Here is a 26,661-nt window from a genome sequence, read left to right as displayed (position 1 = left end):
ATGATATTGAAATTTTATAAGAGTGTCTTTGATTAATATTTATCATAAAAAATATTTAATATTATACATATAAAATATTATATATTATATATAAAAATATTAATATCTATCACAACAAGATATAAAATATTTTTTATTGTAAATATTAATCAGAAAAATTCTTCTTATATTATAATGTTCAGAGGACACTGGAGAATGTTATTTTGTAATCTATTATTTGTTAAACATCCTCCGAACGTCTTTCGAGAATATATGCTTTAGAGAAAAAAATCTAAAATAAATAAGAAAGAGAGGGAAAAAATGTTATGTATATATCGTAATTAAATTTCAGGAATAAATTAATAAAGCGACGCGATGAAAAAGCTGGCGATAAAAAGCTCACAAGCACGTCAACATAGTTGAAAACTAATTTCGCTTCATACACAACCGCCATAATGCGGTTCGCAGTTTATCGTATTTTAACGATCGCTGAAATTTTTTTTTTTTTTTCAGCGACGCACGACGCGAAGAATTCATTCGGTTCGTCTCCTATATCTGACTGTAAAACGGCGCGTTGAATTTTCGCGCAATAATCCACGAGGGAGACAAAAGGTCGCGGAAACGACTTGACTTGCCTCGCGAGATGAACGTTATTTCTTGAGGTCTCCCTAATAGTCGTAACCTTCTGGCGAAGAAGAATGTGATCGTTAAGAATGCCTGTAAGAGAGAAGGGCCGCTCTTCAGACTTTCAGGGATCTTTATCCCAAAAGCCGAAGCTTCGCGTCAGTCTCAAGAGATAGTTAAGCTTGTGACCGCAAGCGTTTCGTCGCTATTCTACCTCTGGAATTGCCCAACTTTTGCGGAAAATTGTGGCTATTCGGGTCGGATTTCTTGTTGCAACTGCACGCGAACTCGCGCAGGTCATTAACGAGGGATCTGCCCTGGATAGTTTATCTTGTTGAAGCTTTGTACCGGGTAATCGTACATCATATCACGTAAGTATAGTTATTACAGCATCGATGTAATATTGTATATAATGCTATTTATTACGTATTAAACAGTGTATTGCGTGTGTGCACATATAATATTATAACTGTTATATTATTATTTATTATAATGTATCATCATTTTTCAGATATTTTTAATTTATATGTATATAAAAGATGCAAAAAAGAGTTAAATTATGTGTACATTTTCATACAAATATTGTTTAAATAAAGATACTTTTACACACGATTATTAAATTGATAAGTTTCGAAGAAAATGATGAAAAAACGCTTTTATCGTTGAAAGAAGTTTTCGCAGCCTTTTCGAGTAAAATAAATTTGCGAAATATTTAATCAAATAGAAAAACGGCTATATAGCATTGATATAATATATATAGTGCTATTTATTACGTATTAAACAATGTATTGCGTGTGTGCATATATAATATTATAACTGTTATATTATTATTTATTATAATGTATCATCATTTTTCAGATATTTTAAATTTATTTGTATATTAAAGAAGCAAAAAAAAGAGTTAAATTATGTGTATAATATTTTTATACGAATATATAAATGTTTAACACACTTAAATAAATAAAGATACTTTTACACACGATTATTAAATTGATAAGTTTCGAAAAAAAATTATGAAAAACCATTAGCATTGAAAGAAGCTCTCGCAGCCTCTTGGAGCAAAATAAATTTCCGAAATATTTAATTGAATGGAAAAGCGGCGGTACTAAATTCTCCGAGAGGTCGTCATCGAGTATCAGAAAGTAATGAAAAATTTCCTCGATAAAAGGGTGTAAAATCGTCGTTACTGATTTACGATATAGGTATTCAAGAATTTATCCGACCATCTCTTACGACGAGCGCGTTTCTATATATAAAGAATGCAGCTCTTTCCAGAATTAAAATTACCCGATACTCCCTTAAACACGTCGTATATATATATATATATTTAGAAATGTAAATTTGGTATCATCCGCATACCGAGGAAAAGATTCGCGGATTCATTTCCCGACTTTAGCAAAGGCCACCCTTCTCTTGTGAGCGGATACGAGACCTCATCATATCCACCACACGCTATTGAGGATCGGTAAACCGGATTTTTCGCCGACGAGACCGGCGTGTTGATGCTGCTGAAGCGACTAGCGTATGGATGGATGCACAGGCGGATTTCGCTACACAGATCAAACGTATTGACCACATCTCTGCGGCTTTCTCGGTGCGCGAATGCGCTAGGGCTGCGGATTATATCGTGCTTTTTCCTCGACAACAAACACTATTGCTAATGGAAAAGCATCGCTTGATTGAATGGCCGGCGGTTTGAAACAAAAGATCGGAATTATTACCTGAATTGAATGAAAATTACGTTAATATATACAATACATTATATGACAATACAGCGTTATTTATTTTCCTGCTCGATTGTAATATCATTGTCATTTCTTTGGAATAAAAGGAAGCCTCCGATACTTCTGAAGGTGATTAATGCAAAGTTAATGAGATTGCGCCATATAATATTTTTCCATCATTGTTTCTGAATATATAATTACGTAATAATTATTTAATAATTATATTCTACCATAACTATTACATATTATTATAAAATAATTTTATAATAATTGTGAAATTATATTATATATATATATATATATATATATATATATATATATATGCAATCGTATAATTAATAATCTGAATATAATTGATAGGATATTCTCGTATTGTCAAAATACAATATATTTTAATATGCATTTGAAATGTATAGCGTTCGTCGAAAAATAATAATAAATTTCCTTTCGCAATGATAAATTTCTTCCACTTTAAAACTTTAGGGAAGTTGTAACAGGCGAAATACACAGGAAGCTCGCGGACGCGTCTGAGAAGAACAGATCGCAGATAGAAAGTAGGGAGTTGTCGAGAAAACGGACGCGGAAAAAGGTAGCCGGTAACGAGCGAAAAGCGGTATCCGGTCGATGGAAACCTTTCAGCGTTTTCACGTACATAGAAAAGTTCCCGCTCGAGGAAGAGGTGTGCTGATGCATGGCGCGCGAAGCCCGGAAATCCCACTATTCCTCGTTACAGGGCGAAAAACCCGTGTATATGTACCTGTAATGCACACACGCACGCAATGCATACACACGACTACGTGTCTAAGTAACATCGCATCCGTATCGCGTCGACGTAAATTTTCGTTTACGCTAAGAGCTCGGCCGGAAAATTCAATTTCATTCCTACTTCGGCGTTGCTAATTGAAAGTCACGTTATATAGGGTGCCGTCAATCGCGGATGCACACGCCATCCCCCGTTTGTCAATCGCTTTCGGGATTCGTGTGACAGACGATTATTCGACAGATTTTAATTAATTTCGACCGTACAACATTTTATTTTAGTTTTTTTTTTTCATCTGTCTCGTTATATTGTATGATTGTCTTATTAATTTTTTTTCGACTAAAAACTTTCATCAAAATTTTACACATGGTTTTTAAACTCGATGACATATCTTGCATAGCTTCAATTTTTTAATTTTTCCTGGATAATAATTATATATGATGATATATATATGTATATAATGTGTTTTATTAGCGTCTGCGCTTTACACGTCGTCTTAATTTTTTTTCTAAAAAAATCTTTCATCAAAATTTTGCACAGATTTTTTAAACTCGATGACATATCTTCATATCTTCAATTTTCTAATTTTTCCTGGATAATGAATATATATGATGATATATGTATAAAATGCGTTATATTATGACTGCGCTTTACATGTCTTCCTAATCTTTTTCTACACAAATCTTGGATCAAAATTTTACACAGAATTTTTAAACTTGATGACATATCTTCATATCTTCAATTTTCTAATTTTTCCTGGATAATAAATATATATGATGATATATGTATAAAATGCGTTATATTATGACTGCGCTTTACACGTCTTCCTAATCTTTTTCTACACAAATCTTGGATCAAAATTTTACACAGAATTTTTAAACTTGATGACATATCTTCATATCTTCAATTTTCTAATTTTTCCTGGATAATGAATATATATGATGATATATGTATAAAATGCGTTATGACTGCGCTTTACATGTCTTCCTAATCTTTTTCTACACAAATCTTGGATCAAAATTTTACACAGAATTTTTAAACTTGATGACATATCTTCATATCTTCAATTTTCTAATTTTTCCTGGATAATGAATATATATGATGATATATGTATAAAATGCGTTATATTATGACTGCGCTTTACATGTCTTCCTAATCTTTTTCTACGCAAATCTTGGATCAAAATTTTACACAGAATTTTTAAACTTGATGACATATCTTCATATCTTCAATTTTCTAATTTTTCCTGGATAATGAATATATATGATGATATATGTATAAAATGCGTTATATTATGACTGCGCTTTACATGTCTTCCTAATCTTTTTCTACACAAATCTTGGATCAAAATTTTACACAGAATTTTTAAACTTGATGACATATCTTCATATCTTCAATTTTCTAATTTTTCCTGGATAATGAATATATATGATGATATATGTATAAAATGCGTTATGACTGCGCTTTACATGTCTTCCTAATCTTTTTCTACACAAATCTTGGATCAAAATTTTACACAGAATTTTTAAACTTGATGACATATCTTCATATCTTCAATTTTCTAATTTTTCCTGGATAATGAATATATATGATGATATATGTATAAAATGCGTTATATTATGACTGCGCTTTACATGTCTTCCTAATCTTTTTCTACGCAAATCTTGGATCAAAATTTTACACAGAATTTTTAAACTTGATGACATATCTTCATATCTTCAATTTTCTAATTTTTCCTGGATAATGAATATATATGATGATATATGTATAAAATGCGTTATAACTGCGCTTTACATGTCTTCCTAATCTTTTTCTACGCAAATCTTGGATCAAAATTTTACACAGAATTTTTAAACTTGATGACATATCTTCATATCTTCAATTTTCTAATTTTTCCTGGATAATGAATATATATGATGATATATGTATAAAATGCGTTATGACTGCGCTTTACATGTCTTCCTAATCTTTTTCTACACAAATCTTGGATCAAAATTTTACACAGAATTTTCAAACTTGATGACATATCTTCATATCTTCAATTTTCTAATTTTTCCTGGATAATGAATATATATGATAGTAAATGTATAAAATGCGTTATATTATGACTGCGCTTTACATGTCTTCCTAATTTTTTTCTAAAAAAAATCTTGAATCAAAATGAATTTAAAATCAATGACACACCTTGCATATCTTAAATTTTCGTATTTTTCCCGGATAATAAATATATATGATGACATAATGTGTTCAAAAAGTATTTTCCATCTCTAGTAAATATATCTCGGAGCATCTCTATCGAATCGATTGAAAAAAGATGAACGCACTCGAAACTGGATAGGCGCGATAAAATTTCAGAGAGCACTTCCCAAGTCGTTATAACTCGCAACTCGTTCCGGATGATCTCCCTTCTACGGTTTCAAAGACCGCAAGAAGGTCTGCGAAGTTCGCCGGGAAAATTGTCTCGATACACGGGCGGAAATCGAGCAGGTTCGATGTGAGAATATATTTCGAACACCAACGACGACGACTCTCGCTTCATTCGAACGAAACGCGAAGGCTCGCATGTTTGATCTCGTCGGATGAAATTGCGATGCAAAACGATCGCTCGAGGAGCCCCGATAGCGGACCGGCCTCTCTCCGGTCGTTAAGAAAGTTCCGCGAGAGTCACGGATTTATCGGACAGATTCCGGGGTGGCTATATACGTGTCGGGACGAAGTGGGAGAAGTAGATAAACGAGAGACGTCCGATACATCGCCTCGCCCGATATTTCTTCCCGGTCGGTCCACGCAGCCGCGTCTTGATGACCCCGAGGGCCCCGAGGCGACGAATTTATACGAGATCCCTAATGTTCCCAGTGTTTCGCAACAGCGCGACGCCCGAAGCTCCCGCGAATTTAGAACGGTGTGAACTTGGGCGAATGCAAATTTGCCTGCTATGAATATGAATACGAAAAGTAATCTCTGTATTGTTTCGCGATCATGAAATACGTACGTATCTACATACATATATGTATTGTATATTTAATATTAATATCAGTATCAATATTTTATATCATATATTATTAAATTTTAATATTAAAATTATTAAATTATAGTAATGTGAATATTAAAAATTAATATTAATATTAATATTAATATTTAATATATTATATTAATATGAATAATATACGGAGAAAATTTTCTCTTAGAATTTAAAAAATATTAATCTGTACATAGTAAAATTAATCGAACATATTTTATGTTATTGTGGTAGATATTAATATTTTTATTGTGATAAATATTAACCAGAAAAACTCTTATAAAATTCTTTCAATATCATATTGTCCCACGATTACCATAATTTTCAGGGTAAATTGCTATAAGAGAAAATGTATATATATAATAATATAACATTATATAACAGATGCAATATATGTATGTATAAAAATTCCTAAAAATATAAATTTTTGTGTATATACAAAAATAATTTAATAAGGGTCTTTTAAATTAGAATTAATCAATTTTGATGTCAAAATTACATGTATATGTATCGAGATTTCGACAGAGAAAATCGCACACATATATGTATATTTAATTCCAAGATACTTTAATAATAATATTGTATCTTTACTTTTGAAAAATGAATCATCAGCTAATGACATATTTGTGAATCATGATACAAATTGCGCTGCGAAACAATAGAAATAAATGACAGAATGACATCATTAATCTGAAGTTTTGTTTCACGTTAAAAGAATACACGTCAAGGTGGATGTCGAGAGCGTATCTTTTGTATCGAATAATTTTTCTGCACCGCGCCTACATTGAAACACGTGTACTGATTCTTTTTTCTTCGGATGATATCACGGTGGGAAATCAGATTATCCGGACACGCCCCAATTTTCCTTCCGTAGTAGCATACGACTTGGGTAATAGTTGTAGACATGAACAGACGAGGAGAGAAGAAGCGCGAGAAGAAGCAGAATTATTATCTCTCTTATATAAGGTGTGCGATAGGATAAATTTCATATTCAATTTCATATTTCAATTTTGTCAACATTTTCCTGAGATATTATATTTCTCTCTCGCCTCCCGTTTTTCCTCGCACAAATTTATATATTTTTATATCGTACAATTTTTACGCTTTTTATACACAACATAATGCTGTTAAAAGTTTAAAGACCCATTGAAAAAGTTGAACAATATAATTTGCAAAGATTTCTCTCGAACATGTTTCCTCTCTTCTGAGAAAAGTTTGTAGCTGAGTTAAAAAAATAACCATTTTTTTTTTTCAACGCGATGATAAGCGGAAAATTGGTGAACGACCGATATTCAATGCCTGCGAACGGGATTTTTGTATTATTAATACCGACAAAATTGCTTCTCCAGTGCATAAGACACGCGAAAGTATGAATATAACGATGACACAACGTATTCTCGGAAGAAAAATGTCTATCCTCTCAACGCAAAAGTGAATTTATAATTTCTCCTCGCTGGAGATACTAAGTTTCAATCCTGCTAACACGACGCTGCCAATTTCCTGGCATTTTTCCTTGCAATATTGAAAAAGCGAGGCATGCGCAAGAATCTTTTTTCGCATATAAAATAATTTTGAACACTGACACAATTTTGTAATAAATTATCGAGTCTAACGTAAATAGTAATAAAATTAAATAAACAGTCAATTTTCCAGAGACAATTTAATCAACGTGTTCGATTATTTTCACAAGTCCTTTTTAAAGTTTCAGATCATTTTTAATTTAACAACACGAGAAAAAACACAAGAGAAAATTCTTAAAATCTGCATAAAAGCGATATTAATAAATTAAATGGAGAAAAGCGCTCTCACAGAATACTTGAAATCTTTGTTTCATTATATCGATATTCGATCGAGTTACTTTGGAAATTCGAAATTTCCACGTAACTTTCATGGGAATAAGTAGAGCTGCCGGTAAATTCGGATTAAATTCAATTAACAATTAATTGATGAATTAATTCAAGTTATCGGAGATTGAATATCGCGGAAAATCAGAGCAAGAATTGACGCGTATAAACACTAAAAGCAAGCGCGTCTTTAGGGAAGCTGAATGAATCTTCGCGCTGCCGCAAACGCGGTTGCATATATCAGTGCGACTATGCATTCTATTCGAAAGCATTAAATCGTCGACTTTGTGTTGCATCTGTGTGCATAAAGTCGAATTTATTGCCAAGAGAGAGAGAGAGAAACGCGAGCGCGATGCTAAGTGAAGCTCCGATCGTGCTCACGTGCGATAAACTGTGCGAGAATTCCTGCACGCGGCTATCGCGCGAATAACCATCCGATACACCGACTCTACGCATCGGATCGAATGCACTCTCGATGCATAGAAACGCTTGACGTCATCTTCTCGCGAAACACTCCACGAGTCTCGATAGCACGGATCTGTTACTTGACATAAGCGTTCAGACATAGATTACTCCAGCAATGATATCTCTTTTATGTCATTCGTATAATTATCGTCAAAAGAGAAATTTTATATACACAAAAAAAATACATAACAATTTTTATATCTTTTTATATGTATACAAAATTTATAAAAATTTTATAGGTACATATAAAAATGCATAAATATTTTTATATATTTTTTTATATGCATAAAAATATTTTTTATATTTTTTGTATAGTATGCATGTATAATTATTGTGCCATTAAGAGAGAAATTTTATATACATGTAAAAAATATATAAAAAAATATATAAAAAATATATATATATATATTTTATATATTGCATATATACATATAAATTATAAAAAATATTTTTATATGTATATATAATAAATATAAGCAATTTATTTAAATTGTATATATCAATATTAAGTATATATTATATATATATAAAAAATGATAAAAATATTTTTTTCAAGACACTTAAACCTTCATTAATACCTTGACAAATAGGTATCGAGTTAAAATTCTGATAAAATAAAATACACTCGATGAGTTCGAGGCTAATGTTTCAAGCCTTTGAAGCTTAATTTGCGAAAAGTTCCCCATTTTCAAAACGGTTGACAAAGTGCACATATAGTATCTCATTATTGGCTCCGAGAAGATTTTCATCAACGTGAAGATTGACATCGAATTACAAAAGAATAATTCTACGTGTTTATTTATACTCCGCTCTGCATTTACTGCTCATCAAAAAAAATAGCGATTGCACGGTCTAAATGCGCACCTCCAGATGACTGCATCGATGACTGACGCGAATGGACGGATTATGCGCAATTTGCGAGATTATCTCGTCGAGTTGTAAAAATATTACGCGACATTGCGCAGTGATGTGCGCAAACAATGAGACATTCTATTGAGGGTCACATACACATATGCGTACTGCTATTTAAGTACATTGCATACGCGCAGAATCTGCTCCTTGCCAATTATTAATAGTGATTACCTCGACGAGTCTGACAATAAGATTTCTTTGGAATAAATTATTTGCTTTTATCATCATTGTATTTTTCATTACAGATATTTCCCTCTCCATATCGCTCTGACACTGAATTTTTGCAAAATTATTGTATTAATTCGATGAAAATAGATACTCTCATATATTTAATTTAAGGCACCTGCTTCGGAGAACCGAAAAATAAGATTTTTGAGATTTTTTTATAAAAATCTACATAGCAGAGCAAAAAATGTTTTTAATTAAAAATATGGTCTGTAGAAGTCGCTCTATAAAAATCTTTGCAGCCCCATCGATTTTCAAGTGAAAAAAATTTTATATGCTTTCTATATACTAAGGTTTTTCAAAAAAAAAAAATTCTCTAAAATCTTATTTTTGGGTTCTCCGAAGCAGATGCCTTGAATTAAATATACCTTATTTTTAGCTTCCTAAAGCAGATGGCCCCCTTAAAAAAATTTCAATAGCAACGAAATTTTATCTCATGAGAACTTTGTCTGCTTAAGGAGATGCTGACCATTACCATTTTACCGACTTTGACTTCAAGGGCTTTTCTTTTTATTGGCTATACAGACTGAAAAATCCTTCTCCACAACTAAAGTACTGATAATAATAAACGGAAAGCGCTGCAATTTTGTATAAAAAAAACAATAAAAGTTAAAAAATTACAGTTTTTTTATCAGTCTCTTGCATCAGCTCATAACAATACTTATTTAATACAAAAGTTCTGCAGTTTATTTGTGCAGAAAATATGACGCTCCCAATAGAGATGACATAAAAGAATAATACAAAACAATAAAAATGAGATTAAAAGCCTGTATCAAAAAAACTTGAAATAATTAATGTGTATATATATATATTTGCGTGCGGAATCGATGTCAAAGCATAAAACAGCAAAAATTAGTTGCCGGACAGCGCTCCCGATTCATTATTATCAGTACTTTCATTGCGGAAGATTTTTCAATCTGTATATAATCAATAAAAAGTGAACCTAACCTAACTTAATTTAATAAAAAATGAACCTAACCCAACTTAATTCAATAAAGAGAGAACCTAGCCTAACTTGATTCAATAAAAAGTGAACCTAACCTAACTTAAAGTCGATAAAACAGAACAGCGGCAGTATCCCCTTAAACAACCGCAACATTGTCGTTAAAAAAGTGAACCTAACCTAACTTAATTTAATAAAAAATGAACCTAACCCAACTTAGTTCAATAAAAAGGGAACCTAGCCTAACTTGATTCAATAAAAAGTGAACCTAACCTAACTTAAAGTCGATAAAACAGAACAACGGCAGTATCGCCTTAAACAACCGTAACATTTTTGTCGAAAAAGTGAACCTAACCTAACTTAATTTAATAAAAAATGAACCTAACCCAACTTAATTCAATAAAGAGGAAACCTAGCCTAACTTGATTCAATAAAAAGTGAACCTAACCTAACTTAAAGTCGATAAAACAGAACAGCGGCAGTATCCCCTTAAACAACCGCAACATTGTCGTCGAATGCTTGTCGATTATCACGAGGCGACGTGCCGAAGAGGGATACACAAAGTCGGTACTAATGACGCATGAAAATGATCTCTATCCTCCGCCTCTCATCGCGAGAGATGGCCTAGTATACTATATATATCAAGTATCCCTCTAATGGCGAGAAGAATCATCGACACCGCCCAATATATCCATGATTTACGATTCTCTCTCGCCGGGGGTCTCGAATTCGCGGGGAATAAAAGACACGGAGGAGGAAGGTTGGGGAGAAAAGAACGGGGGTAAAAAGAATAAAAAAAAAAAAAAAAGCGAGAGAAGAGTCCGAGAGATAAAAAGAGGACGCGAGGTCGCGTGCGAAAAAGGCGCGGACCGGTGGTTCCCTCGAGATAACGGGTTGGTCAAACATTTGCATCTCGCCACCGACGATGAATCACGATATCCCCGACGGAAGAGGTATATAATTCCTAGAGGAAACGGATGTGGAAGTGTAGTCGCCCATCCTCATTTTTTTCTCGCCCCGTCCATTAGAGAAGAAACAAAGAGACGTACTTTGATTGCGCCCGCGAATTCTGTCGCGCAATTAAAGTCGGCTTTATTGTAATTAGAATTGGAAACAGAGGCGTCGGATTACTTCTCTCTCTCTCTCTTTCTATCACCTCGTTTCGTATCCTATTGTCGACGCGAATCCTTTTCTCGCGGGAAACAAGAGGAATAAGAGTGGCGTCGAAGAGGGATTCGCGACACTCAATTATGCGAACTTTATTCACCGGGTGTTTCATGTTTCTGAGAATGATTTTCCGCTTGATATCTGCGATTATGTAAATTCGAGGAATTTCATGCCACTTATTGTTGTTTTTTTTACACGTGCGCGCAAAGCAATTTTGTTCTTACACGGCATGTCCTCTAAATGTACATGATTTTATCTCTTAAATACGCTAAGTGCACGTACATAATTATCTTGACCGCTAAATGTTTTTTATCCGCCAATCATCTCGAGTCCACGACTAATTGATCACATTACCGCTGGCTCTCGACGTCTCGTTACATAATTACGATCGCATCGCGCGTGAATTGTTGCATATCGCAAAGGAGGATATTACGTGCACGGAGTTTCTAATCTCGCATCTCGCATCGGGAATCATTAATCAAGAACCTGTTTCGTGCATTTGCCGATTTCTCCTATCACGGCGACATTCTGAGAGCGACTCTTGCCTTTTCCCGAGACTTCGTTTACTCTTAATGGACTAATTAGAGGTGTATCTCGATGAAGAAATCACAAAATCCACAAATATGGCTCCTGCTCCACTTTATGTATATACATATATCAGGATGTCCAGCAGACTCGATGAAAAAAATTCCCTGACTTCTTCAGATTTTCCAAGACCAGAAATTAATTTTTTCCCTTTTAATATTATTTTTAGTATTATTTAGTATTATTTTTTAGTATTATTTAGACTTATTTAGACGATGTATACTAATCAAATAAAAGAAGTGATGTGTGGGATAAAGACAAATATTAATAAAATATTAATTTGTCTTTGTTGTAAGTTAAATACAAATATTATTTCTCTTCATACATGTCGAAAATAAATTTAGAGATTTTTATTTATCGCACACATAATTATATTAAATATAGTTGGAATAACAGGGTATCCAGCAGACTCAATGACAAAAATTCCCTGACTTCTTCAAATTTTCCAAGACCAGAAATTAATTTTTTCCCTGACTTTTTAGTATTATTTTTTCTAAATATATAATTTGCATATATCTACATGATAAATCAATTAAATGTTAAATCTTGAAATCTTTGAGATATTTTTGTCAACAATGAAAAGGTTTGAAAGTTAAAAAAACAAAAATTTAAATTAATTATACAATCTGCATTATGTATGATAATCGAAACAAACATGTCATTATAAACTATTTAAATAATCACCTTTTTTTATTTATATTACATCAAATTTTATTTTTAATATATTTTAACAAATTATAATACATATATTTTAATATATTTAAGTATCTAATATCACAACAAAACTTTTAAATAAAACATTTTTAATCAAATTAATGTATTAATTTTTAATAAAAAAATAAATTGTCTAATAAAGTTCTATATTTTGAAATATATAATATATTGAAATAAAATAACACGACGATGAAAATATAAATTAACGAATACGCTGTAGATGAATCGATTTTTAACAACATAAAAAATTAGCGTGCTGGGAGTCAAGAAAAAGTTTATATTTATTTAATAAAAAATTTTTAATTATTGAGAGAAAGAATAATGTAAAAAAATCCAGATAAATAGTAAAATTTCCTGACTTTCCCCTGACAATTTTGATTTTTAAAATTTCCTGACAATGCTCGGTTTTCCAGATTTCCCTCTCACCCTGATATATGTACACAGTATGTTGGCGATCGTGATCATGTAACATGTAACTGCGCAAAATGCGCATAATCGAAGAATATTTTTTTTCCAGAATCTTTTATCGTTATTTTATCTTTATATCGCGCATTTTTACGAGAACACTGCCTGTCGCAATTGTAAAAATTATGAATTATAATCCTTTTATATGCACACACAAAAGCGTTTGCGTTAATCAAAAGGTGGAAGAGAAAAATAACTTCTTTGCTAAACCGGACGTGGTAATTACAATACAATTTTGTTAAAACCGCTGTGCTAATTAGAATTTTATTGAACGTGAAAGTAACAGAATAATCTAAACGGAATCGTCGACGAGAGAGAAAGAAAGAGATGCAGAAAAAAATTCGAATATATGAAACGGAGTCACTTTGACTTCGTTTTTGAAATAAAAGTTTTTTATGTTGTTAAAAATCGATTCATCTACAGCGTATTCGTTAATTTATATTTTCATCGTCGTGTTATTTTATTTCAATGTATTATATATTTAAAAAAAAATTATAACATTGCTCAAGAATTATATTATTGTTCAAGAACTTTATTAGACAATTCATTTTTTTATTAAAAAAAATTATATATATATACCATAAAGTGCAAATGAACGAGAAAATATCGTTCACGCAAAACCAGGGAGTATTTCGCGAAAAAAGACGTAGTTTACATCGACGATTGTGGTAAGGGCGTCCAATGGAATCTGTAAGAGGCCGCACATAGTACGACAGAATTTACCGTCTAATTATACCGCGAAATATTTCACCAAACCTATCCAGAGTCGCGCAAGTTCGCCCTGCAAAAGGTACATAGTGGGAATTCTGGTTAACGATTCACCACACAATGTAATAAATTTTGAAGGCGCAATTACGGCCTATACATATGCATACGTATGTATGGAGAAAATATAAATATTCCGCAAATTTAAATTAATTAACTATTTGCGTATCATTAATTCATATTAAAAATATTCTCAGATAATTCAATATTATTTTATATCCATTTTTACATATATAAATAATTATTATATATAATCATATATTTTTAATATAATTTTTTATGTTTAGTATATATTATATATAAAATATAAAAATGATTAATAATTATATTTTTATGTTAATTTTGATACGTAGAGTTTTTTTTTGTAATAAAAATTTGCATTATTCATCGCATTGTAATGTTAACAGAATTTTTATTACATCAAACGGTAAAACCGAATGATAGTTCTTGATAAATGGAAACGTAAAAGTTACGACTAGTATTGATCGCCGTTAGTCATACTAGGCAGTTTAATCTTAATTCAACGAAGGAGTCTGAAAGGAAGCAAGAAAGATAAGGATTAACTGACTCTCGAAGACCATGATTTGCGTTTCATCTCATTTCAAGGAAATAGCATGACTGACGGAAGTCCGAATGGCTTTTCTCCTTCGCTCTCGAGAAACGTTAAAATTATTTCATAATTTTTTGAAAAAGCGGAAAAATTAAATCACACGGATAATAAAAAATGGGCAAAGTTAAAGCTATGATACGTTAACAAACTCGGAACAAAAACTTGTAACGAAAATTTCATTTAACGTTATCCTTTTTACATGAAAATCAAATATACCTTTTCATATATGATTAAGTATGTTTTTTACTGCATTTGAGAGAAAAAATAAAATTAATTGAACTGCGATTTAATTATGATACATTGTGTTTGAGGATAGGTAAAATAAAAAAAAAATATATATATACACGGTGAATCGTGATTATTTTCCTTTTAAATCGTAGAAGAATGATTTGGTGATTTTGCATATACCTAGAAGAGAGTGACGTCACGAAAAAATCCCTTATGAAAGTAATCCGATCAATCTGCTCATTTCCATAATACAACAGCAGAACCTTGTAAATTACCATCGCGACAGTTTCCATGGAAGTTTCTATTCAAGCAACGTTACGTAGATGACAAGAATACAACAGGCTCGATATATTCATAGTGCATATTTTATATCTCTTAACGAATGTTACGAGAATTTCTCTAACAATAAGAACAAATTCATTAAATATTCTAAAGAGTACAAATTTATTAAATATATGCTTCCTCGCGAATGCAATCAATCATTTAATTTCAATCGTCAATCAATTATTTACTTAGCTGCACAATGGATATTTATACGACAAATTGTGACAGTATATAAATTGCCAATATTTAATCGTAATAAATAACGGCAGCAGAATTGTTAATTACAATAATTAATATACGAATGGTTACACGTTTCTTCATTTTTTATGTATAAATTCACCGTTCGAATAACTCAGCGCAAAACAATGAAAAACCCGACTTTATTACGTCATCACGAAACGAAACGAGTTTGTTGAAATGCGAATTTGTTGAATTCGTACTTGAGAATGCGAGAATTTCTTCGCGGCTCGTTTCTCAACGTATATAGCGATACTTTTTCATCTTCGGCCATTAAGAATGCGTAATTAAGAAGAACGCTTTAATTAAGTAAGGTCCATTATTACGTTTTACCCCGTGCTTCGCATTTTCTGGAGCTAAGTTCATCACGCCTTTGAGGCCGGATATCTTCTCGTATATAGTATATACATCCACTTTAGTCGGCACGTAGACGGAAGCGCGTTCGTGGTCGAAAAAAACGCACCGGGGTTTAATTAAATTCCGTGGATTGCTTTCGTGCCGTAGCGTTTCGGGTCGATGCATTTTGTGACTGCAACGAGAATCCTCGCGGCAAGTACGAGCAGCATCTGCTTCAGAATTGCACGCTACGTTGTTGACGGCAAAGAGAATCGATCCTACATATATGCACTCGCAAATTTGTCCAAAATTGTTGTAATTGCGGGCGCGAAAAAAACATTTTTTTTTGCAGAAAATAATTTTTCTAAATACTCCAACCTCCTCTTTTTTCCCTTTTTCGCTCATAGATGGATAGATTTAGATCTGCACCTTTCGAATGAATTCCTCGAACTTTTTTGCGCGCATCGAGATTGCAAATACATATATGCACTCAAAAATTGTAATTGCGAGTGCGGAAATTTTTTTTGCAGAAAATAAGTTTCTAAAATACTCCCAGCCTCCTCTCTTCCTTTTTCTTCTATTTTTTTTCTCATAATTGGATAAATTTAGATCCGCATCTTTCATTGCGAATACATATGTGCACTCGCAAATTTGTCGAAAATTTTAATTGCGGGCGCGAAGAAAACATTTTTTTTGCAGAAAATAATTTTTCTAAATACTCCAACCTCCTCTTTTTTCCCTTTTTCGTTCATAGATGGATAGATTTAGATCCGCATCTTTCGAATTAATTCTTCGAGCTTTTTCGCGCATCGAGATTGCAAATACATATATGCACTCGCAAATTTGTTGAAAATTGTAATTGTAAACGCGGAAAAAATTTTTTGCAGAAAATAATTTTCTCAAATATTCCAGCCTCTTCTCTTTTCATTCATATATAGATGGATAGATTACAACAATTTAGATCCGCATCTTCCGAATTAATTCCTGGAGCCTTTTCGCGCGCATCGAGATTGCGAATACATATATGCACTTGCAAATATATTGAAAATTAATACCAAAGGGTTTTCTTGCCCGTTAATAAATCAATAAATAAAATAAATAAATAAAATTGTAATTGCAGGCGCGGAAAAAAATTTTTGCAGAAAATAATTTTCTAAAATATATCAGCCTCTTCTTCTTGTCATTTTCATTCATATATAGATGAATAGATTGAGATCCGCATCTTCCGAATTAATTCCTAAAGCCTTTTCGCGCGCATCGAAATTGCGAATAGAACTCTGATGACGCTCGCAAAGAGAGGGCGCGATATATCTTGATTAAGCGACTTTCCAAAGTGCCCTCATCGAGGTATCGATGTGACCCTAATCCGCCGTAACGCAGAGAAAGGGTAATCGACACCTGGTGGTTCGACGATACATATACGAATTTAGGCGCGACGCTAGACAGCTGGATCGATTGCAGAATTATCGTTGATAAGCATTTGCATATTACGAGAACTTTGTTACGAAGAAGATCGTTCGCGATGTGCATATACGCTGTATATTATCGCGCCTCGTCGCTATTCCCCGTCGGGTTTTTGATCACGCTCCAGCGTCTATCGCTCCGAGCTCTTTCCAACGCCTATATTTGCATGGCGTACCCTTGAACCTAATCTCCGCGATTGCAAGCCGAGGTCGGGATTACACGATGTAAATTTATGAATAATCAATGGCTCTCGAGTTTAGCCTGTTCATTCGAAACGCGGATTAGCTGTATTACGCAGAATACTTCGCAAATACACCGTCATTCATTTACAAGTGCGCTTTGAAAGTTTGGCGCAGCTCCTCCTTTTCTCTAATCAAATGTAGATCGTAAGTATTTTTCGAGTTAAATAATATATTATATGATTTTTTTAAATTTTACAGATACTTTTTAAACGCGAAAATTTTAATTTTCGAAATAAAAGTTTAATATTAACAATTATTACACTGAAAAAAAAGTATTGCATTCAAATAAATATTTCAATATTCCTTTATAAATCATTTATTTGAAACTAATAATATTGATTTCATGTGCATGAAGAATTATTTAATTTTGATGTAAGAAAATCTTTCAAAATAGACAAATATTTATTGATTTAATAACTTTTTTAGTGTAGCAATTGATTGCTTTATTTAGAGATTTTTTATTAAAAAAGCGATTGCAAAAAGTAATCAAAAATTTATGAATAAAACAATGGACCATAGTTGAAGAACATGTTGCGAGGTGCGGTTTTACTTTTAATCCTTTAACGCCGATAATCCTTTATTGATCTACTATTTCAGTTTTGATATCCGCGATATACCTGCACTATCGGTTACAAATATCATGAATTGATAATAATTATTCAGAGAAATCGTACAATAAATATACTCCAAAATGGATTCGGATCCAGACTTTCGAAAAATTTTATATCAGCTGTGTATTTTCGATACATTTTTAATCAAAATTCTAAAATTCACGCGAAATCCATCTGGTTATTTCAACTAGCATTATATATGTATATCTAAAAAAGAGAAAAATAAAAAATTTAGTATCTATATAATTTCACATATATGTTAAGGGGATGCTGACCAAATATGTTTTATCGATCGAAAAAATGAGGTTAGATTCCACCTCCCCATTTGTTAATATTAATACTTTAATTGTACAAAAGGATTTATCAATCTGTGTAGTCAATCAAAATATAGGCACTTGAATTTAGAAAACCTCATAAAATTATGAGTTTAAATACTTATATTTTAATTGACTATACAGATTAATAAATCCTTTTGCACCATTAAAGTATTAATATTAACAAATACAGAAATGGCATCATAATTTCAAGAATAAACAATCTGTATAGTCAATAAATAGATTTATATTTAAATGTTACCTCATTTTTTCGATCGATAAACATAACAATCCGTATAATTAATAAATAGATTTATAGTTGAATCTAACCTCACTTTTTCGATCGATAAACATATTTGGTCAGCATCCCCTTAAGGTTTGATTAAACTTTGAAGTAGGTGTAGAAAAAAATGATAGATAAACTGACTAAAACTGACTAAAAATTGACAGACGGCATTGATTTGCAATCGGTCGCGTTAATACACGCAAGAAGCGGGGAATTGGTGCAAATTTGACGCGGTTGCAATATTCCCTTTCCTCTTTTGCGTTTTCGATTTAAAATAGAAAGGCACATGTTCGTCCGTTGTCACATATATCGACAGACCAGATGCAGCGGCGACCGCAACAATACCGAACCCGTTATTTTCCTTCGCTGGCGAAGATTAATTCGCCGCACCCGCAAATTGCCGAATTAATTCCAAGTCCGGAGAGTTAACGAGATTATTTAGAGAGTGGACGGCGGAGAGAAATATCGCGTTTTTTCCCATGAGAGTGATGAATTCGCGGGAGAAATAATGAATCACGCATGCAACAGAGGAACTATTATTGAACTTCGATCGCATCGTTATTTTTCTAATAAACAATTTTCAAATGAATTTTACGGTCTCTGTCCGATAATCAAAAAAATGGTAAAAAGCTCTTTCAAAGGTAGCTCTTTCACAGAAATAAATTATATAAGATTTATGAAATTTTATAAAATCTGCAGTCTATAAAATTTCGCAGCATTGTTATGTCAAAATTATAAAAATAATATATCGAAAAGGCTCTTAATTCAAAAATACAAATCTAAAATCTATAAAAAGAGCTAGACACAGATATTCGGTGCATAAAATTATTTCTCTATATTTATTTCGCAAATAAAATGTAAGTATAAGAGAAATTAAAAAATATGTTCTTATATAAAAATACATGTACAAAAAAAAAGGCTTGTATTGACATCGAGAATCGTGTATCACTTGCCGATATCGTCAGGAAAGCATTTAATTATTCAGTTAACAAACGGTTTAATTAATTAATTTAGCGTGCGGTTTCGCGCCGCGCAAACCTTCGCACACCCTCGTGCACCCACATTCGTTTTCATTAACGAACTCGGCGCAATCGTTAATGCAACGCGGACGAGAGAGCATGCACGGATGTAACTCGCACGTGCAAATTTAACATGACGTGCCGACGTGTTCGCGTTACGTTAGCGTTTTCGTTCTCCATCTCTGCGCATCTGGGATACGAAACAACGGGCCGCAGGTATCTGGACACATTATCGCGTCATTGTTCCCGCTAAAATGGACCGCAACCCCAAAACCATTATCTTTTCGCGCTCCGAAACTGTCTCCCGGAAAAGGAGAAATCTCGGCCACCGAGAAGTCGGAAGAGCGATAACAAATATATGTACGTGAGCGGAGAGAAAAAGAAAAATGTCGGTCTCTGCAAAAGGCAGAGCAAAAAAAATCGGGTGACGATATAATTACTGACACAATGTACCAGGGTGTTCAGCAGACTCAATGAAAAAAATTCCCTGACTTTTCCAGATTTTCCAAGAAATTAATTTTTTCCCTAACTTTGTAATATTTTTTCCAATTATGTAATTTGCATATATTTATATGATAAATCAATTAAATGTTAAATCCTTGAGATATTTTTGTCAACAATGAAAAGATTCGGAAGTTAAAAAAATCGAAACGAACGTGTCACTATTTAAATGATCACCTTTTTTTATTTATATATCAAATTTTATTTTTAATATATTTTAACAAATTATAATACATATATTTTAATATATTTAATGATATCTAATATCACAACAAAACTTATCTAGATAAATAGTATTTCCTGACTTTTTTCCCTAACAATTTCAGATTTATAAAATTCCCTGACAATGCCCGATTTTCCAGATTTCCCTGATCACTAGACATTCTGTATATCCTGTATACATATATATATATATATTTTATTAAATAAATGTAAACTTTAAAATTTTATAAAAGTTTCTCTGATTAATATTTATCACAATAAAAAATACATTTTAATACATGTATACATAGTAAAATCAATCGAACATATTTTATATGTTATTGCGGTAGATATTAATATTTTTTATTGTAGTAAATATTAATCAGAAAAACTCTTATAAAATCGTTTCCACTTATATATATATATATATATATATATATATATATATATATATATATAGGTAGAAGATGTGCGCGCACAAGTAGTGGATAAAAAGAGAATAAAAGATCCCTCACACGTTTGAAATACGGAACGCAAGATATAAAGTTCACGCTCGCGAATGCGAGGTTGAAACAAAAGTTGACAGATACGAACTATACCGCGACACGTCGCGTGTCAAACGGTTGCAATTGCAACAATAAATTCCAAACTCTAGGACTCGAAGCACTTTTCGCGATGAATAAAGCTGTTAGATGGATTATAGGGTGTTTCAGAACTAGCAGTAAACCTGGCAGATTTTTCGTATCATTTGGCAGCGATTTTTCCTCAGCGAAAATGTCGAGGCATAATAATAATTTCAAGTTATAAGCGAATAAAATATTAACAAAATCACATTCTTCAAATTAATTTCAAGTACACAGAGAAATTTTTCTCTTAGAATTTAATGGAGGAATTTTATAAGAGTTTCTTTTAATTAATATTTACTACAATAAAAAATATTAATACGTCCTCAAAATAACATATAAAATATGTTTGATTAATTTTACTAGGTATACATATATTATGTATTTTTTATAGTGATAAATATTAATCAGAGAAACTTTCATAAAATTCGAAGAGAAAATTTTATCCGTGTAGAGTTTAGTTTAATAGAATTTTAATTTAATATTCAATTATATATACATAAAGATAAATGATGACAAAAATTGGGAAGATGCACAAAATGATGGCCTCCCTCGACATTTTCGCTGATGAAAAATCGTCTCCGAATGATTCCATCTGCAATTAACAAGTTTGCCAGTTCTGGGACACTCTGTAGAAATGTATAACGTGTGCAGTTTTAAAATAAGCGACACGTATAATTAATGCAGAAGCAATTTGCGACAGACTTTCGGTAGACTCCGTTATCGGTTATCAAGGTTTTCCCACGCAAAAATGACGCACGAGAGGAAGCTAGAGCGACGGAGCTCTCCTTCGGTTCAGAAAAAGATTAGTATTCCCCGGAGCATTTGCAGACGAGCTGTATCTAATTTTGGCAAGCAAGCGATAAAGATAACATTGTTATCTCGGCGAAGCTGGAACACTACGAATCACACATCTACTCTCACGCAGAGGAGTAAAATGCATTATTGTCCAATTCTGAGAATGTCTGTTTGCCCGAAAAGTTTAATGTAAATGTTGAATATATTTCAAGCGAAAATGTACAATATGTATATGTGTATTTCTGGCGGAATTGATTTCATTAACTGCATTGCAGACAATTGAAATGAAAAATTGCTTATGTTAAATTCAACAATAATTAAACTGTGAAAATATTATGTGTGTAATTACGCGTGACTTGTAATTATAAGGCAAGCATACATAATTAAACCATATTGCAAACAAGAATATATCTGCATGAGAGATATTTTAAATCTTTTGTGCTGGCAAAAATTAACTTTTTAGAATTATTTTTTCCGCATAGAGTAACATGAGTAAATAAAATTGTTAAAATTCTTCAAATCGAATCTTTGCCGTTGCACTCTGATACAAATTTGTCACAAAATGAGGTCGCACCGAGCGCGTTACTCTATAAATTAACGAGATCGTAAGAAGAAGTTAAAACAAACTTGTTTGAAAACTTTTATCATCGCTTTTTCTCGCGGTCGAGATAAAAAGCTTTCAAGTCCATGAGAAAAATCTCTTGCTAGTCTCTGACGTGCAAAGATAATCCAAACAATATACATTAACTTCGTTTTAAGAGGATTCATTCTTTCTAGGTATTTTTTGCTTGCAAATAGAAGTGATATAGGTGCGCGAAAACTTGTTGCTATTTTTTTGTACGTCGTACGAGAAACAATTCCTACAATATTAATTAAAATAATGTGGAGTATGTTTTTAATTGTAAATAAAAAAAGTTTAAACACACACGTTGTGTACGTGCAACATTTTTGTCTAAAAATAGTTTAAATTAGAAGGAATGCTAACAATTCTTTATATCAACAACTTCTTCCTCATTAATGTCTATCTCTATTATGTATGACACTTTTGATTGTCGATTCCCGCCACGTTCATTAACGCTAATCTTGGTGTACTATATCTTTCGATCTGTGTCATGATCGTATCTACGATCTAGCGAGAGAATGAATTCAGTTAACTTCAATTAAGGTTAACCAGAATCAGAGGCATCGATTCTTAAAATGCCCATAAATTTAATAACACGCCAATCACTTTAATTACGCAAACTCGTGCATTAAGTCTAAATTACACAGAAAAAAAATATCTGACCATTTTTCAACAATATGTCGATTTCCCATAGAGTTGCATCTTTTATGCGCATTTTTGCACTGAAAAGCAAATTGATTGAATTTAAATAAATATTTATTTCAACTGCATAATAAATAATTTATCTGAAACTAATAATATTGATTTGATGTGAAAACATGTTTAATTGATATAAAAAAATCCTTTTTAAACAGATAAATATTTATTTGCTTCAAATAATAAATATTTCTTAGTTTAATAATTCTTTCTCAGTGTATATACTTACGTAAATATTCAGATTCAAATAAATTATTCACTGTTATACGTATAATACAATAAAAGTTGAATTAATTAAAAAAAGTAATTTCAAGCAACACACCAAAGAGACTCGTTTTACAACTTACAATTAGCAAGATATGACGTTACTTATATATAGTATATATAATTTATTCATATTTATTCGTAAAAATATTCGCTCTTTATTAATCACACTTCTGAGAAGTAGTTCTCAGTTTTCGAATTAAATCTATTTATTGGCTATACGGATTGTTTTTTTACCTGAAATTAGAACACTTCGTCCTTTGTTAATATTAATACTTTAATTTGTACAGAAAAAAGATTTATCAATCTGTATAGTCTCATATATCTTGGTTACAGAATTCTAAATGCTTAGAATTCATAATTCTGTAACCAAGATATATGAGACTATACAAATTTTCTTGTACTTTTTCCTGTACAAATTAAAGTATTAATATTAACAAAGCACGAAGCGTTCTAATTTCAGGTAAAAAACAATCCGTATAGCCAGTAAATAGATTTATAGTTATCTAACCTCGCACATTTTGTCGATAAAACAGGAAAGAAACTTAAGTTAACTTAGGATTCCCTTAATCGATTTCTAATTATCTATGGATTGCTTTTCACCTGAAATAAGGAGATCCTAAGCTAACGTAAGTTAGCTTAGGATCCTCTTATTTCTAATTTCAGGTAAAAAACAATCCACATAGCCAGTAAATAGATTTATAGTTATCTAACCTCGCACATTTTGTCGATAAAACAGGAAGGAAACTTAAGTTAACTTAGGATTCCCTTAATCAATTTCTAATTATCTATGGATTGCTTTTCACCTGAAATAAGGAGATCCTAAGCTAACGTAAGTTAGCTTAGGATCCTCTTATTTCTAATTTCAAGTAAAAAACAATCCACATAGCCAGTAAATAGATTTATAATTTATCTAACCTCGCACATTTTGTCGATAAAACAGGAAAAAAACTTAAGTTAACTTAGAATTCCCTTAATCGATTTCTAATTATCTATGGATTGCTTTTTACCTGAAATAAGGGGATTCTAAACTAACTTACGTTCTAATTTCTAATTTCAGGTAAAAATCAATCCATATAGCCAATAAATAGATTTATAATTTATCTAACCTCACATTTTGTCGATAAAACAGGAAGGAAACTCAAGTTAACTTAGGATTCCCTTAATCGATTTATCTATGGATTGCTTTCTACCTAGCTAACGTAAGTTAGCTTAGGATCCCCTTATTTCTAATTTTAGGTAAAAAACAATCCATATAGCCAATAAATAGATTTATAATTTATCTAACTTCACATTTTGTCGATAAAACGGAGGAAATCACAGACTTCTCAAGGACATTTAGGATCGCCTTAAGCCGTGTCGTTTTTCCCAGACAAAGTGCAAAGAAATCTAATTGAAATGAAGCAATAGCCGACGATTCGGGCTTCAGACTTTGGGATATGCGTGATATACGGTGGGTGGTAACCGGCTTGCAGCTGAACCGCGTGGCGGGAGAAGTTGGCCACTTGGCAGGGGAATAATAACGAGAGAGTCGGACTGACACACACGGTGCGGCATGCAAAGAGAGAGAGGCTTTATAAATCGCGAGGATGCACGTCGAAGCAGTGACACCTCGGCCGACGACGGTGAAAAACGCGAACGCGACGACGGTACGTCTCCCTTAAAAACCTTGCTTAACAGCAAGTAAGTGTCGTATATCCGCGGAACGCGATTAAAACTTCTCCTACGGTACGATTAAAACTTTCCTTCCTCGCGAGCATCGAAAAGTTTCCCGCCGATGATCGACGCGACCTGATCGCGCGAAAAAACTTGCTCTCTTCTTCTTCTCGAAGGCTACACTTTAAAGGAGGCTATACACGATTCGAGGGATATTGTTCGATTAATTTCCACGACTTTTCCGCCTTATATATATATATATATATATATCAATCTCGATCCGGCTGATATTTTCGACGAGGCCTCTCGAAGTGGCCGAAATAACGAATTTCTCCTCGAGTGAGAACGATATCGATACGACTTGGCGAATCAATATTCCGCCTGCCATATTGCCGCACCTTTAACACCGGGTTCCCTCACGTCGGGTCCGTTCAATCGGTTAACTGCCCCGGAAACAGATCGACCGGAATCTCGCCACCCCGAAGGAAGATTACGAGATTCTTCGACGAGCACCCGGGCTGCAATCGCATCGATCGTCGCAAATTGGATTGCCGCTAAAACCTGGCTAAGGGGACAGCCTTGGAGCAGCGTTCAGTGCCGCCGGGGCACACCGACGCAACCAGAGAAAGAGATAGAGTGAGTTTTAGAGTGCGTCGCGATTAATTCGAGACGCCGGTTTTGCACCTGGGGTTTTGCGCCGTAAATGAGCGCGATCAGAGAAACGTGACTGACAAGCGAAGACAAGCTACAAATCCATCGTCCGCGCATGCACGAATGAGACTTGTTAGCAGCGGCTTGCTAGCGAGAATTCATTAACGGCGACTTTAACAAGCAGGTATGTACAATTTTAGTTTTCAAATATATAAAGCTGTCGAGATAAAATTATTTAAATTTCATAAAGCTATAGCCTATACACAAAAAATTGCTGTCCCTATATTACAACCAGAAATTAATTATTGTGTCCAAATTGCGTTATAACTAATATTTTTAATTATAGCTATTGTATACTTAGCTAATTTTTTTTGCGTGTACCTATCACTGATCGGAGAAAGAGTACATGAAGTATTCGAAATAATTGTGCGTAGAAAATAAGCAGTTAAATTGTTGCTCTACTGACAGGTGATTATAAATCATTTTCATGTTCTGTAACAATTGTTTTTTCCTAATGCGACGTAATGAGCTTGACATGATAACGCATGTAGTATAACCGCAAAGGTTGACTATACTTGGAAAAAACAAATTAATATCCTCTCTATATATGTGATCCCGCATATGATTGCGTATAATTAAATGCGGCCACATCTCGATAGTCGCGTAGGAATTTATAGAGGTACTTTAATTACATTATCATAAATGGAGATCAATTGAAAATCCTATTAAAGCATTATGCAAATTTAATAACTGTTAATTAACAGGTACTACGAAATTTTGGTACGTA

General features: G+C 32.7%; 2 protein-coding genes across 2 annotated transcripts in view; one reads left to right on the top strand and one right to left on the bottom strand.

Annotated features, from left to right (window-relative positions):
* LOC114944026 (uncharacterized) overlaps positions 1-26,661 on the bottom strand; it is a 127,483-nt gene that overhangs the window by 28,849 nt on the left and 71,973 nt on the right. The gene's annotated exons all lie outside the window — the stretch shown is intronic.
* The window catches only part of LOC114944024 (uncharacterized), a 54,917-nt gene continuing 53,375 nt past the window's right edge, over positions 25,120-26,661 (top strand). Inside the window, exon 1 of the mRNA XM_029319721.2 lies at positions 25,120-26,058. The gene's annotated coding sequence lies outside the window, so the exon portion shown is untranslated. The remainder of the gene's footprint in view (positions 26,059-26,661) is intronic.

The sequence above is a fragment of the Nylanderia fulva genome, unplaced genomic scaffold (genome assembly GCF_048542155.1).
Source record: "Nylanderia fulva isolate GAGA-0341 unplaced genomic scaffold, ASM4854215v1 Scaffold20, whole genome shotgun sequence".
Taxonomy (NCBI): Eukaryota; Metazoa; Arthropoda; class Insecta; order Hymenoptera; family Formicidae; genus Nylanderia; species Nylanderia fulva.
This window is presented reverse-complemented; position numbering and strand designations above follow the sequence as displayed.